At 42.6% G+C, this 16,480-nt stretch overlaps 1 protein-coding gene across 50 annotated transcripts in view; it reads left to right on the top strand.

Moving 5' to 3' along the window:
* ablim1b (actin binding LIM protein 1b) overlaps window positions 1-16,480 on the top strand; it is a 142,508-nt gene that overhangs the window by 90,444 nt on the left and 35,584 nt on the right. Inside the window, exon 1 of one of the 50 annotated variants that reach the window (XM_064321322.1) lies at window positions 6,078-6,326. The exons of the other annotated variants lie outside the window; for them this stretch is intronic. The gene's annotated coding sequence lies outside the window, so the exon portion shown is untranslated. Of the gene's footprint in view, window positions 1-6,077; window positions 6,327-16,480 lie in introns of those variants that run through there. 50 annotated transcript variants of the gene reach the window in all.

The raw sequence follows: 16,480 nt of genomic DNA, 5'->3' as shown, positions 1-16,480 counted from the left end.
GGATCTAAGTAGTGGCTAGCAAAATGGCTACTGAACATCCTATCGGAGGCATTAAGGGTGGTGCAGACAGGGTGTAGCTGGCAGGGTGTGGCAGACAGAGTGTAGCTGTCAGGGTGTGGCAGACAGAATGTAGCAGTCAGGGTGGTGCACACAGAGTGTTAACAGTCAGGTCCATAAGTAGTTGGACAGTGACACAATTTTCATCATTTTGGCTCTGTACGCCACCACAATAGATTTGAAATGAAACAATCAAGATTTGAGTTTAGACTTTCAGCTTTAATTTAAGCGTTTTGTCAAAAAATATTGTATGAACTATGTAGGAATTACAACCCCCCCCCCCAATTTTAGGGTCTCAAAAGTAATTGGACAAACTAACATAATCATAAATTAAATTGTCATTTTTAATACTTTTGCAAATCCTTTGCAGTCAATGACTGCCTGAAGTCTTGAACCCATAGACATCACCAGACGCTGGGTTTCTTCCGTGGTGATGCTCTGCCAGGCCTCTACTGCAGCTGTCTTCAGTTCCTGCTTGTTCTTGGGGCGTTTTGCCTTCAGCAAGTGAAATGCATGCTCAATTGGATTCAGGCTAGGTGACTGACTTGGCCATTGCAGAACATTCCACTTCTTTGCCTTAAAAAAGTCTTGGGTTGTTTTCGCAGTATGCTTCGGGCCATTGTCCATCTGCACTGTGAAGCGCCATCCAATGAGTTTTGAAGCATTCGGCTGAATCTGAGCAGATAATATAGCCCTATACACTTCAGAATTCATCCTGCTGCTTTTGTCAGCAGTCACATCATCAATAAATACAAGGGAACCAGTTCCAGTGGCAGCCATACATGTCCACACCATAACACTACCTCCACCATGCTTCACAGATGAGGTGGTACAGTGGTCACTGGTTTCAGATGACACTTTTGCCTCTGCGGCGGAAGTTCTGCCGGCCAGAAAAAAATGGATGCGGGGTTCTGACAGTACAGGGCAGCGGAGTGTAATATTTCCTCATAAGGACAGCTTCCACTATTCTGCATTGTAAGCTACTTGACGTCACGCCGCGTTGCATTTCGGGGTGATTCGCAGTCTTAAAATGAGTTTAGCTCTGTGATTTTAAGATAACATTAGTAGGCTACTTGGGAAAAATAAAGCCCTAATACCAGCTGATATCGGGCTGGTATCAGCATAGAAGCCATTCAAATTTTTTTAAGGATCTGGTAACTCTCTCTTTTTTTATATATCATTACAACAGTCGTAAGATCCTAATAAGGATGTCAAACCCGTTTTGGGGATTTTTCCCAACAATGTATTCACGGGCGTTCCACGCAGAAACATTAAAACGAAATTGGCATCTGGGTTCACTTTAACAGGTAATTTGACTTCGTTTACGAGCATTTGTGCCTGGACCTAACGCTGCACCCAAGTCAGTTCGGTCATTATAAAAAAATCTAACCTCATTGAAGATATTATTACACGTTTTTGTTATAATAAAAATTGCTTATTCATGCTTTCATATATTTAGGTGTTCTATAATGTAAAGCTGCCCTGAGGAACTTAGAATTCTTCCCTTCTCCTTTAGAAAACGGAAATCCGAACATAACACCATAAACTTTAAAACAGCAAGTTAATTTTATGTAATTGTATGTTTAATATCAGTCAGCAACACATATAACCAATTGATTCTCGTTTTTCGATTTATGTTTTTAAAATTAATATCAAACACTCATTCATTTCCTGCTTTTTCATTTCTGTTCCTGAAACGGAAAACAATTGGCCAAAAAACACATGGATCCTTTCTTCCCAATGCAGTTACCAGCCGAGGGAAGCAGCTATTTTTTTAACATCGTATTAAATGACACAACTTTCATTTTCTGGAAAGTCAGCGATTTATATATGGTTATTTTATTATACTGTTGTATTTATGCCATTATGGATTAAAAATAAACCGCCAAACTCTGTTCTCTAAAAAATCGCCAAAACTGACCTCCCTAGGAAAAAGCATCATCGCACACCTGCAGCAGGTTGGGAACTGGGAATCGAAAAGACGCATCTCCTTTTCACCGTAATTAAAATATATATTAAAAAAATAAAATAAAAGAACACCCATTTGTAAAACCAAAATGCGTTATACCACACTGCAGACATGATCTTGGTGAAGCCTAGATAATGAGCACTATACACTATGTATGTATTATCTCTTCATGCGATGGCCTCAAGTAGGCCTAACACTCTTCATCAATTTTATTTTTGATGACAGACTGTCCGATTTACGCTGCTAATTAGGCTACTCATTTGCGAAACAAAAGGAACCGGGTGAACGAAGATCGCCAAATGAAATTTATGTAAGATCATTTCACTAGCTTTCTTGCTAATCTTTGAGAAAATAGAACATTAAAAATGTTTCTATGCATTTTTACGTGAATATGTGGTCGAATATGAATATGCGTCTGCATACGCACTTTGTTACAGAAATCTAGCTCATATGACCACAACAATCGCGCAGCAAGGCGATAGCACAAACACGGTTAGGCTAACAATTGTATGGCAACGACGCTGAAGTTGGCTCCCGATTCGAAATTTCCGGTCTACCTTAAATCGGTTGCGTTATATGATCGGATGGTTTCGCGGTTTGCAAACGCTATAATTTGCTTCTAAGAGATACGACTCAAGTGAGAAATTGAACAAAGTTGGTGATTTGAAATTAGTTTTTTTTATTATTTTTTAATTTGTTACGTTCACATGACATGTCGCTTTCTGTAATATTGAAATATCAGATACCCATGTGTCACGCATTTTGTTTTCTCATCAAAATACAATCGTGTGTATGAGAGAACAGGAAATAATGTACATTTTAAATGGTGTGGATGAAATATCACTGCACCATATGCAGATAAAACTCCAAACGGTCTATATAAACAAATACAGTAATAACATCCTATTGAAAAATTGACAATATAGATAAATATGAAAGTTTGGAAAAGAATTTCTCCCCAATTGTAAAAGTTCTGAAAATTCTGACACTTGTTCCTGGCAGAAGGGGTCCTGGTTTACATACTACCCCATTTCTGTGAAATATTACTGTAGCATTTTTTAATAATCCTACTTCAAACGTTCCATGTAATCCAATAGACGGAAATTGAAAAAAGTGAATTTTGGATTGACATATCTCTCCAAAATTAAAAGTTCAGAAAATTCTGAGACTTGTTCCTGGCAGAAGGGGTCCAGGTCTACATTCTACCCCATTTTTGTGAAATTTTACTGTAGCATTGTTTAATAACCCCACTTCAAACGTTCCATGTAATCCAATAGATGGCAATTGAAAAATATGAAAATTTGTATAAGTATTTCTCTCCAAATGTAAAAGTTCAGAAAGTTCTGACACTTGTTACTGGCAAAAGGGGTCATGTTCTACATCGTACCCCATTTTTGTGAAATTTTACTGTATCTTTTTTAATAATCCCACTTCAAACATTCCATGTAATCCAATAGATGCAATTGAAAAAAGTGAATTTTTGGATTGAAATATCTTTCCAAAATTAAAAGTTCTGACACTTGTTCCTGGCAGAAGAAGTCCTGGTCTATTATCCTACCCCATTTTTGTGAAATTTTACTGTAGCATTTTTAAATAATCCTACATCACATTTTGCATGTAATCCAATAGAGGCCAATTGGAAAAATATGAAAGTTTTGATAAGAATTTCTCTCCAAATGTAAAAGTTCAGAAGTTCTGATACTTGTTCCTGGCAGAAAATGTTCTGGTCTACATCCTACCCCATTTCTATGAAAGACTTTCTGTGCGTGTCAATACAGCCATATTGAAAAAAGTGATCTTTTGGATTGCAATTTCATCTGAAAATTTTAATGCCTCAAAATGTTGACATTTGATTATCACCAATGATGTCCTGCTGTATGTCTGCCCCTAACTGCAAAACTATTTCTGTGCTGTTTTCAAATAATCACACTCCAAAAGATCACTTTTATCAATATGGCTGTATTGACATGCACAGAAAGTCTGTAGTGGGATTATTTGAAAATGCTATAGTAAAACTGCACGCAATTGGGCTAGGATGTAGAACAGGACCCCTTCAATCACATACTGCTTCTAAAGATATTAATGGGTGTAATTTATCTCTTACAACAAAACGTGAAACTCTCTTCGACAGATGTTACCCACAGACCTTATTTTCAACAGAAAATGAAATGCCCATGGGAAAAATGAATGGGAAATTTGCGAGGGAACCAATGGCGGAAGTAACTCCAGAGTTGGTCTACAAAAGACGTAGTCACTGTAACACTCTATTTTGCTTGAATTAATTCTAATTTAAAACAATTCATTTCGTATTGAAACCAAATAGCAAAAACCTACTATACAGACCAAACTGGCGTTTGCTTATAATACATGCATGTGATAAATGCAGTTTCTTTTCGATTAATTATTGTGTATAGGACAGAATTGCATGTAGGCCTATACAATCCTCAGTTATGATGCGTTACATGTATCCCCTATGATATCCTAAGTGAAACTAACTATTGTTAAGTTTCACAGTCTGACCACAAAGTTAGTTGACTAACCGTTTATAGATGTGCATTTCACTGAAATACGCACAAAAAGTAATAGATAACAAGCATGTCCCTATTTTCAGCTTGTCTTTATAATGTATTTTCCTCTCCATTCCCGTTAATATAAAAGCAGCGGTTCTACTTTGCTCCCGGGTCCTACGGTTGGAGTGTTGTTAACTGTCAGATATGGTTTTGAGTGCTCACATTTGCCACCTGGTGGTGGTTTTGCGAACAAAAGTAGTTCCTGTAGAAATACAAAGAAAATATATGCAAATTTGCCACTGCCAGGAAGATCTCTCGCGGCAGAAGCCTAATCTGAAACCACTGTATGCTTTGGATAATGAGCAGTGCCTTCCCTTCTCCATACTGTTCTCTTCCCATCATTTTGGTACAAGTTGACCTCATCTGTCCATAGGATGTTGTTCCAGAACTGTACAGGCTTTTTTAGATGTTTTTTGGCAAACTCTAATCTGGTCTTCCTGTTTTTGAGGCTTACCAATGGTTTACATCTTGTGGTAAACCCTCTGTATTTACTCTGGTGAAGTCTTCTCTTGACTTTGACACAGATACGCCATACGCCTACCTCCTGGAGGGTGTTCTTGATCTGTCCAACTGTTGTGAAGGGGTTTTTATTCACCAGGGAAAGTATTCTTCAGTCATCCACCACAGTTGTTTTCCATAGTCTTCCGGGCCTTTTGGTGTTCCTGAGTTCACCAGTGCGTTCTTTCCTTTTAAGAATGTAACAAATAGTTGATTTGGCCACACCCAATGTTTTTGCTATCTCTCTGATGGGTTTTTTGTTTTTTTTTCAGCCTAATGATGGCTTGCTTTACCGACACTGACAGCTCTTTGGACTTCATATTGAGAGTTAACAGCAACAGATTCCCAAAGCAAATGCCACACTTGAAATCAATTCTAGACCTTATATCTGCTTACTTGTAAATGAAATAATGAGGGAATAACACACACCTAGCCATGGAACAGCTGAGCAGCCAATTGTCCAATTACCTTTGGTCACTTAAAAAGGGGGGGGACCACATAAAAAAAGTGCTGTAGTTCCTACACCATTCACCCGATTTGGATGTAAATACCTTCAAATTAAAGCGGAAGGTCTGCGATTTGAGTTCATATTCATTATTTAATTTCAACTCCAATATGCTGTGGTAGACAGCTAAAATAACAATAACTTTTCCAAATATTTATGGACCTGACTGTATATTTCTCCATCTGCATCGGTGCTCCTGGAGGACACTTTCACACGGTCACAGATGTGCACATGAGGTCTTAAATATGAACTCTGTGCACTAAAAAAAGTACACGCTGAACTCTGAGTCAAGAACACTGGCCGCTGACTGCTAACATCCTGAACATGCATGAGCACACAAATACCATCCAGTCACAGTCTACTGCGGCTGTAATCAGACAGTAGTAGCCCCTCCCACTTATTATGTAGGGAACCAGCCCTCTTAACCCCCCTCCCCCTCCCCCTGCTGAACTTTCCCGGGGCTCCTCCCCAACGAGGAGGAGGAGAGAGCGAGAGAACTTTCACATAGAGGGAGAGAAACAGAGAGAGTAGCAGGCAACTTCTCACTGCTGTGGAGAGAGATCTTCGCTTTGAACTCACCAGTAAGGAGGAGGGAAGAGGGAAGAAAAAATAGAAAGTGTGAAGCTGAGAAAGAGAGAGAGAACTGTGAGTTTTTTCTGTAGTGCGTGAGTCCAAGTAGTGGCCTTGGTGCTGGGGTCCTTACATATGCAATAACGACCTGCGGAAGGTAAGATCCACAATCTCCTCCATCTATCATCACATTTCCACTGTTCTTCTGCCTAATGTATTCACATGGTCCTGTTATTTTAAAATGTGTGTAATTTACATTGTGCTTAGTGTGTTGCTGCCACATGTGTCTTTGTGTATGTGTTTGTGCGAGTATATATGTGTATGCATGTGCATGTGTGCATGTATGCATGTGTGCGTGTGTGTGTGTGTGTGTGCATGTACATGTGTGTGTGGTTATGCACGTGTGCGTGTGTGTGCGCGTATGTGTGTGTGTGCGTGTGTGTGTGTGTGTGCATGCATGTGTGTGTGTGTGTGTGTGTATCTATGTGTGTGTGTGTGCCCAAGGATGGCAGGCCAGGCAGTGCGATCTGTGAAGGCTGGGTTTTGCCTTGTGTCTGTCTGTGGGCATTCACTGCAGCCTGTTGATGATCGCTTGTGTACTGCACACTTTATTTAATTAGGAGAGAAATGAATGCGAACAAAGCGCTCATTCACTGCCTTTATAGTGAAGAATGAGGAAGCAGACCTTTAATAACACCATACTCACTCTACACCTGAGCCCAGCGCCCTGAACACAATACTCACCCCACACAATAGTCTACATCCCTTACATGTTTAACACAGTTCTCACCTGACACATTAACCCTCAGAAAGCCCCCAGCTGTTTCAGAAGGGTTATTTGTAAAGTTTCCTTAAGACAGATGGCAAGGACTGCGCCTTGACCATATTGGGCAAGAATTTGACTATTGTGGCACTCTGCAGGAATACCCACAGTGGGAACTTAAATATACATGTGATTCTGTACCACCCTAAATTCTTTAGCAGCACAGATGTCATATTTGTCATGCCAATGCAGCCCTGTGGAATAAATGTAATCAGTTATGTGGTGATGGAATGAGTGATAATGTAGTTACATGCCCTAGAAAGGATGACACGGCCAGTGAAATTGTTGGTCAACTAAACTGAGTTGAGAGCTGTATGATAGACCTTTGTGATATCATTGAGAGGTATTACCAATCTGTGTGATGTCATAGTGAAACGTGGTAGGGCTAAGTGATGTCACAAAGGTATGGGAGGGCTGTGTGAGGTCACAGATGTATAGCAGGACTGTATTATATCACAGGAGCATTGCAGGGCTGTGTGCTGTTATAAATGTATACTATTGCATGTTGTTACTCTATTTTACTACCACACCCATCATGCAAACAGTTTTCCAGCTCTCCATCATTCCAGTGCACTGCAGTTGTTGTCAGTAGACTAGTAATGACAGACTCAGGGTCTTGGCTCAGATGGTGACAGCTTGTTGTCCTGCAAGCAGCATAAGTCCCTGGTCTTGGCTCTTGCACAACAGATAATAGCAGAAGTGCTGTTCTGTGTTTGCGCACGACAGGAAATTTGAGAGTTGCGTACGTCTTACAGACGTGCTGTAGATCTGCGTGTTTTGTATGAGGTGCCCTGAATTGCACAGCCAAATGAGTTGTGTTCTGTACAGCCTGGTACACACTGATACCTGCCATGATATGCCCAGATATGTAGTCATACATATTTCTCTGTAACTCACCAACACTACCCAGGAACGAGCCATGGATTCTGACCAAGCTTTTTTCACTTAAATTAGGCAGTTTTTTGGTCTTTCTTGATTAAAAATATATTTTTTACATGGCAAAGTAGCAGAACTTTGCAGTATGTGCCTTACATTTTTACATGATATCCTGGCCAGATGAATATCTAGTAATGCAGTTGGATATTTTCAGAAATATGTCAAAAAATATTCGAAGTTCGAATACTATTCGAAAATCTTTCTTTTTTTAAAGTTCGAACATAAATTTGAGCTTTCGAATATTAGTTTTGGATCCCGCGTATTGCAATTAACATGCAGGCTTTAATTTCATGCAGCGAATCATGTTCATGCACGCAAAGTTCATTTCCTGTGCTAACGTTACTTCCTCTGTCAACAAAAAACGTTCTGCCCTGGACCCAGGGCAAGTGGATCGTCTGGTTTTCCTTGCCAATAACCTCCAGTGATACTTTCAGCTCCATGGACACCTAACGTTACTGGTCAGCTAGCCTCGCGAGCCAGTCTCTTTTTTCACTTCGTTCAACAGATCTGGTCAGCTAACAATTTAGGCTAAATAATGTTCCCATGGCAGGCTATGTTTCCTTTCTTTTCTGAAGACTTGATAAAATTGGATGATGAAAGAAGTTAAACAAACTAAACAGAGTATGTAATTTATGTTGTTTTAAGCTACAGGTATTAGCCGTTTGAATAGTTTTTGTGTTAAGAAATAAACAGGGATTTCCTATAAACAATCATTTTCCTATGATTAATAAATGCCGATTTGTGGCAAATTACATCCACGTGAAAGTGCTTTTATCATTTGCGCATTAGGCTATAGAAACTGCAGGGGGCTCATTTATAAAATGAACTTGCGTGCATATGTCAAGTGAAGACCTGAAGTAGAGCCACGACGGTTTCCACGGTCAAATCGAGTCATGTTGAAATTTTATAAATCACTACTTTGACTTGATTTTCTACGCACGCGCCACACAGTTGATCTAAAATACGTTTTATAAATGAGGCCCCAGATGTAGTAACCTAGTATTAAAGTTCACCGATGTCCTCTATTCTACTGCCCGCTTGTGGAAAATAACACGCAAGCCAGTTTCGAGGGAGCGTCACGTGCATATTGCGCCCGACAATAAGCAGCTTATTTTTGTGAATTATAGGCAAAGGATATTCGAATATATTCGAACTCTAACTAATTACAAAAGCTAATATTCAAACTCAATTTCATGGCACTTTTGACAGCCTTACTTCATACCTCCCTAAAAGCAACAGCACCACTGTCACATCAATCCTGCAAATGTCTGCATACAATATAAGCTCCATCATCAAAATATCAGACTGCCCTGAGCACTGTGCCACTCCGCTGCTCTAACCTCTTCACCACACTGCTGCTCTAACCTCTACACTACACTTTTGCTCTAACCTCTTCACCACACGGCTGCTCTAACCTCTTCACCACACTTCTGCTCTAACCTCTACACCACACTGCTGCTCTAACCTCTTCACCACACTTCTGCTCTACCCACTACACCACACTGCTGCTCTAACCTCTACACCACGCTGCTGCTCTAACCTCGTCACTACACTGCTGTTCTACCCACTACACCACACTTCTGCTCTAACCTCTACACCACACTTCTGCTCTAACCTCTACACCACACTGCTGCTCTAACCACTACACCACACTGCTGTTCTACCCACTACAACACACTTCTGCTCTAACCTCTACACCACACTGCTGCTCTACCCACTACACCACACTGCTGCTCTAACCTCTACACCAGACTGCTGCTCTAACCTCGTCACCACATTGCTGCTCAAACCGCTACACCACACTGCTGCTCTAATCTCTTCACCACACTCTCTTACACAATCACCAACAATGCTACTCAACATGCTTCACTACACCACACTGCTCTAACTCTACCACACTGCTGTCTACCCTACCCACACTCTGCTCTACCTCACCACTGCTGCTCTAACCACTTCACCACACTGCTGCTCTAACCCATGCTCTTACCCACTACACCACACTCTGCTCTAACCTCTACACCACACCATTGCTGCTGTACCCACTACACCACACTGCTGCTCCTTTAACCATGCTGTCACCACACCTGCTACGCCACCTCTACCCACTACACCACACTGCTGCCTCCTAACCTCTACACCACAATGCTGCTCTAATCTCTTCACCACACTGCTTCTCTATCCTCTACACCACACTGCTGCTCTACCCACTACACCACACTGCTGCTCTAACCACTTCACCACACTGCTGCTCTACCCACTACACCACACGTCTGCTCTAACCTCTACACCACATTGCTGCTGTACCCACTACACCACACTGCTGCTCTAACCTCTACACCACACTGCTGCTCTAACCACTACACCACATTGCTGCTGTACCCACTACACCACACTGCTGCTCTAACCTCTACACCACACTGCTGCTCTAACCTCGTCACCACACTGCTGCTCTACCCACTACACCACACTGCTGCTCTAACCTCTACACCACAATGCTGCTCTAACCTCTTCACCACACTGCTGCTCTAACCTTGTCACCACACTGCTGCTCTACCCACTACACCACACTGCTGCTCTAACATCTTCACCACACTGCTGCTCTACCCACTACACCACACTGCTGCTCTAACCTCTACACCACACTGCTGCTCTACCCACTACACCACACTGCTGCTCTACCCACTACACCACACTGCTGCTCTAACGTCTTCACCACACTGCTGCTCTACCCACTACACCACACTGCTGTTCTACCCACTACACCACACTGCTGCTCTAACCTCGTCACCACATTGCTGCTCTACCCACTACACCACACTGCTGCTCTAACCTCGTCACCACATTGCTGCTCAAACCGCTACACCACACTGCTGCTCTAACCTCTTCACCACACTGCTTCTCTATCCTCTACTCCACACTGCTGCTCTACCCACTACACCACACTGCTGCTCTAACCTCTACACCACACTGCTGCTCTAACCTCTACACCACACTGCTGCTCTAACCACTACACCACACTGCTGCTCAATGCTAAACCCACTTCCTATGTGAAAGTGTAATGTACACTTCATAAAGGTATATTTAGTGATCTGTCTGTAGGAGGAAAAAGAGCCTCTTATCCCTTTACATAATAAGATAACGGCATCACTTTGTAAATCACTGTTAATCAACAGCTCTGCAGTAGAACAATAGTTGCAGCTCTTTACGTGTTTGTCTGAGAATGTAAACCCAGCTTGCGCCTTTAACAGTGCATTTGCTCACACGGATACTGCAGTGATTCATGAGAATTCAAATAGATTCGATCCAAGTCTTGACAATTCATCCACAATAAAAACATATTTCTTTGACAGTAAGAGGAATAGGTCCTCACACCCTATACCTCGACTCCCCCATCCTCCATTTGAGACCCTTCCTTAGCTGTGCTATGCCAGTGCAGCTGCACTGAAAACTCAATAAGGTTGTCAGATTCTTGGGATAATATGTGACACATGACAGAGATCACATGGTCAGCTGCCCCTGACAGCCATGCACGCAGGCCAGCTGTTCCACACTGAATATATTCTCCCATCAACCCCAACTTCTGGTAAAATGTGTGTGCGTTCTGTATGTCTGGCAAGCATACTTGTGTGTGTGCTTGTATGTAAGAGCTATGAGTATGTGTGTGCGTGCGTATGTGTGTTCATGTATATGTGTGTGCATGTATATGCACATGATTCTGAACTGATGTCTGGGGGAGTTACCACGCCCTGTATAATCAGTTTCCATGGTGATGTGAATGTATCCAGTGCTTGAATTTGCTGTTGGCTGTTGTTGCTTTACAGTCTGTGTAAAATATTACTTTGGCAACACTATGCTGATTTGTGGTCATTCCAGTAAAGTCTATTTGAATTGACTTGAGTGAGAGACAGGGCGAGTGAATGAGACAGAGAAAGAGACACAGAGAGAGAGGGAGTGAAGGAGACAGGGGAAGAGAGACAGAGAGAGAGGGAGAGGAAGCAAAAGGGAAAAATGGAGAGAGGAAACATTTTGATCTTTCATCCAATCTCCTGAAAACCCAAAACAACAGTAAGAGAGTGAAAAAGAAAGGAAGGAAGTAGAATGAATAGAGAACAGAAAAGAGACTAAAGAAGCAAAGTGGAGTGAATTGTTTTGTTTTGAGGTTGCCGATTTTCCTAAGTGTTGTTTAGTGCATGAGTTCGACATTTATAATTATCCATGTGAAGATAGCTGTTTCCCCAAACAATGTCCCACTGTCTGCCACATAGCCCCAGTGTGTACTTCTCTCTTTGCTCCCTCAATGAAAATTCCTAATGCTGTTTTTCTGTGTGGATGTCATATGGGGTGGGGAGTGTTAAGACAATACCAAGGGCCTTCAAAAAACTGTGCTGGGATGGGGTGGCGTGGGGTGGGGTGGTGGGGAAAGCCCAGACAGTGCTCCATGTGTGTGTGTGTGTCTGTGTGTGTCTGTGTGTTTCTCTGTTTATGATCTGTAGATAAAGACAGTGGTAAAGGTTTTTAGCACAATTCCCTGTGCTGGCAGCATCACTGTGCTTGTGTGCTTTTGAAACAGAGTTTTAGCTGCAGGGTGTTTGGCTTGATTCAGAGTTTATACTCTAGTGTTCTGCTCTCTCTTTGGGGAGACGTGGCTGTCCCAGGCAACATCTGGTCCAGTTTATCTTCCTCGGTGTTTGAGATGAGGAAAGCCTCTCGTTAGAGGATCTGGGCTGTTTCACACACTGGCCCTATCACTGTGACAGGGGATTGGAACTCTTCACCGGGGCACTGGTTTTAAACCTGGATTTAATGCCTTGCTGTGTACAGCTGGCTATTTCAGTGACCATCTGTGTGCGTGTTTGTGTGTGTGTACGTGTGTAAGGTAAGGTAATCTTTATTATCCCCGAGGGGCAATTTGTTGCACAGCCAGCAGTAAATACAATCATCATCAACAATCAACACACACCAATCAACACACAAACAATTCACACAAAAACATAATTACATCATGTTATTCAGAAGGCCAATAGCAGCAGGGACAAATTAGTTCTTAAATCTATTGGCCCTGCATCTTGGTAGATTATATCTGCGACCAGATGGAAGCAACCTGAACTCACTGTGTGTGTGTGTGTGTGTGTGTGTGTGTGTGGATAGAGATACAGCACAGAGCAAATTTTAAATGCAAACAGGACAGGAAGGTGGATTTGCTGCTGTTCAACTACAGTCTGCGGTCCGGCACGGTTGGATAGATTGTATTTATGGCTACATTTGGTTCCCGATGTCCCCGGTTTATTCAAACTCTTAACGTATTTAAATATGTTATCACCTCTTAAACTTTATTGCTTTGCCATCAATGAATATTCCTCTGTCCTGTTATCAGGAAAGAGCGTGTTGTCCAGGTGCTCACATTCTGAACCAGAGCATTGTGGGTATGAACTCAACCATTACAGCACTGTAGGACAGTACTTTACCGAGTGGCTCCAGTCAGGCTACAGACTTGAGGCTATGCTACGTACAGTGAGGGAGAATGTAGGATGTGATGCTTGTAGAATCTACAGTGTGCTGCAAGGTAAAGCGCTTACAGCCTGGTCCCATGGGTCTGCAGCACTGGCTGCTACGTGTGTAACTTTAGATTGAATTTGGGGGGTGAAATGTATGAACCCCAATGAAAATTGCAACCCTCTAGGGACCTTTGGGAGTATGCAGCCCCACCCACCCCCACGGAAGAAATTGCAGTTGTGAAATGATTTTCAATAGGAAAATATTATATTCTAAAGGACAAATACTTCAGACTACTGACTACTGTGTATATCCCAATAACAACATTAAATCCCCATCTTTATTATTTTAAATTATTATTCTCATCATCATGCTATATTATTGGGGAGCTTGTATTTGGCTGGTTTTGTAACAAATTATGCCCTTGCTGGCTGCCCGCTTCTCAATGAGATCCAACAAGTAGAGATTACGTCTCATTCATTTGCATGTACATTGATCACCTGCACCTCACACAAACCACTGCATTCTAGTAATTTTTTTAGGAAATATCAGAAAAATTCTGTGGAATATACACAGTCTCACCTGCCATTTGTGTGAGGCTTTTCTGAACTTTTGACCTATTCATTGTGGGCAACTGTGCAGAATGCACGTTTGCCTCTAAAAGAAGAGCATGTTTGACTCAAAACAGGCAGCGCAAGTCCAGGTTAAGCCTGAGCTGTATGTGGTGGAGAGCTCTGGTAAGAGCTTGAATTTTAACCAGAGGGTTGTGGGTTCCATTCATAGGCAGGTAGAGCAGGTAGACAGCTGTTTAGATGGATAGTGTGTGAAATTTAAAGTCTCCTGGTTCCAGAGCATCTCTGTTCTCATGAATAATAAGGTTGAAATTTATGGATCTTTCATTTGGCTGCTGGAGATTCTCTCAGACATGCAGATACCCCTACCCCACCCCCACCCCCACGGCCCACATCTGTTCCTGGGCTGGGAGTTCCTCTGCTTCCTGTGTCCTCCACCCTGGGCTGACAGGCAGATACTCGAATACAGAACTGCACCCCACACAGCAGACTCTCTCTCTCACACACACACTCTCGTGCCCCTCCATACCCCCACACCCACACACTTACATGCCCATCCACACCAACTGTCCTCGCACCCAAACAGAGGTATAGCTACCCATACCCCACATCCACATTACCTATACATGCCAACGCACATGCATACTCTCTCTTTCTCTCTCTCTCTCTGTCTCCCTCTTTCTTTCTGTCTCCCACTTAACGGATAAAGGTATAGGGTTTGAGGGGTCCTGCTGCATCCCTGCTCTACAGCAGTGTGTTACAGAGACTCTCACTTAGAGCCACTGCAGTTAGTTTACAGGGAAAATGTGACAAGGCAGGCTGCCATGACAACATGTGCGTATGCTTTTGTGTCTGTGTGACTTTGGCCGAGGGTGGGGGTCGCATCTGTATAAAATCAGGCATTTTTCTGCTATTGCCTCATACTTCATTACTGCCGGTGCAGTGGGGGGAACTATGGCTTCATTCCAGCGCGTCCAGATCTTTCACACCCACCGGCCTGCGCTGACGCAGTTGCAGTTCCCACTGAGACTGTCCGGAGCAGGCGGTCTTCGGCCTGTGAGCCCACGACGCATCACACTTCGGTCACGTGCCTTTGACATTTTGACATTGGAAATTAAAATGCATCATGCTCCTGTCCCATTGGCTGCTGTAACATCCATGCACAGAAACACTCATACGAGTTAACTTGTATCCATGCAGTACGACAAAGTTCCTTTTACTTTACCTTTGACTGTTGCACTTGAAAACATGAACATGACTGATTGGTTGCTGGTCAATCAATAAGCATGAAATACTTTAACAAGATGGCAAACAGACAGAACAGTCTTAAAGTGTGCATATTCTTTAAGTAATATCTGCTGTGGGGTATAATTTTGTGCATATTCACTGACAGTGAAAGCCACATTAGCTCACCTGGCTGTGACTCCCCCAAAGGCAGTGGAGCCTCAGATCAGCACCTGTTTTGGGCAAGATAAGGAGCACAGTGTTCTACACCAACTGCTGTCTGTCAAACACAGAGTGCCTGTGGCACTGGGGGTTCACCCTCTGATGGATACCGTCAGTCTGCTTCCTCCAATCTCGGTCCAACACATTTTACGTGTTCCTGTATATATTCATATTCAAGACATGCTTTAGGTTTTGGGAGCGTTTGATGGATTCAGATTTACTGTCAGTGTTTCTGTGATTGTTCCTCTGGGGAAAGTGGCAGTGGTGTGCTGTGAGAGAAGGAGGTTTTAAACCTGGATGCATTTTGCACAATTTCTTTCATATTGTTGCGGGTGGGCTTGGGTGGGGGTCAGGGCGGATTCATACACACTGTGCTGTTCTTCCCCTGGCTACAGTCCAAACACAGAGGCTTCTGGGAGTTTTTTTAAATTTATGTTGTGAATCTACAGCTGCCCCAGACATGATGTGACTCAACTGACGATTTCAACTGTCGATTTCAGTGTGATAAAGCTTTTGCGTAGAGCCAAAGTCACTGCCCGTAACTGCTGTGAAGACTCAGCGCTTCAAGGGAACATGATGGTGCTAAAATCAAATATGTACAACAAGACCAATATATATTAAAATATATTTCATAAAATTGTAAATTATATCCGCAAACTAAGGGTTGGGACTGATTGGTGTGTCGTGCATTAGTTACAGTGTAGAAGCAGGTTTTCATGATATTCCTCTGGGGTTGTTAGGTCCCAGGTGAAAAGCCAACAGGCTAAAGTTGTCCTTGAGTTATAAATATAAATTTCATTAGAACCGCACCCATTACATTACATTACATTTATTTGGCAGACACTTATGCAAAGCAACATACAATAAGTGCACACCATGTTAATTTCTGCCTGTGGTGGCGAAGCGGGCGTGGTTGTAACAGGCGGACCACTTTCAGGCCGAACCCCACAGGTGTACAGATCCTCCCCAGGTGGGTGCACCTGAACTCAAAGGAATCTTGTCCTCGCTGGGGAAACATGATCAGTCTGTCTGGCCCCGCCC

The sequence above is a fragment of the Anguilla rostrata genome, chromosome 2 (genome assembly GCF_018555375.3).
Source record: "Anguilla rostrata isolate EN2019 chromosome 2, ASM1855537v3, whole genome shotgun sequence".
Lineage (NCBI taxonomy): Eukaryota > Metazoa > Chordata > Actinopteri > Anguilliformes > Anguillidae > Anguilla > Anguilla rostrata.
This window is presented reverse-complemented; position numbering and strand designations above follow the sequence as displayed.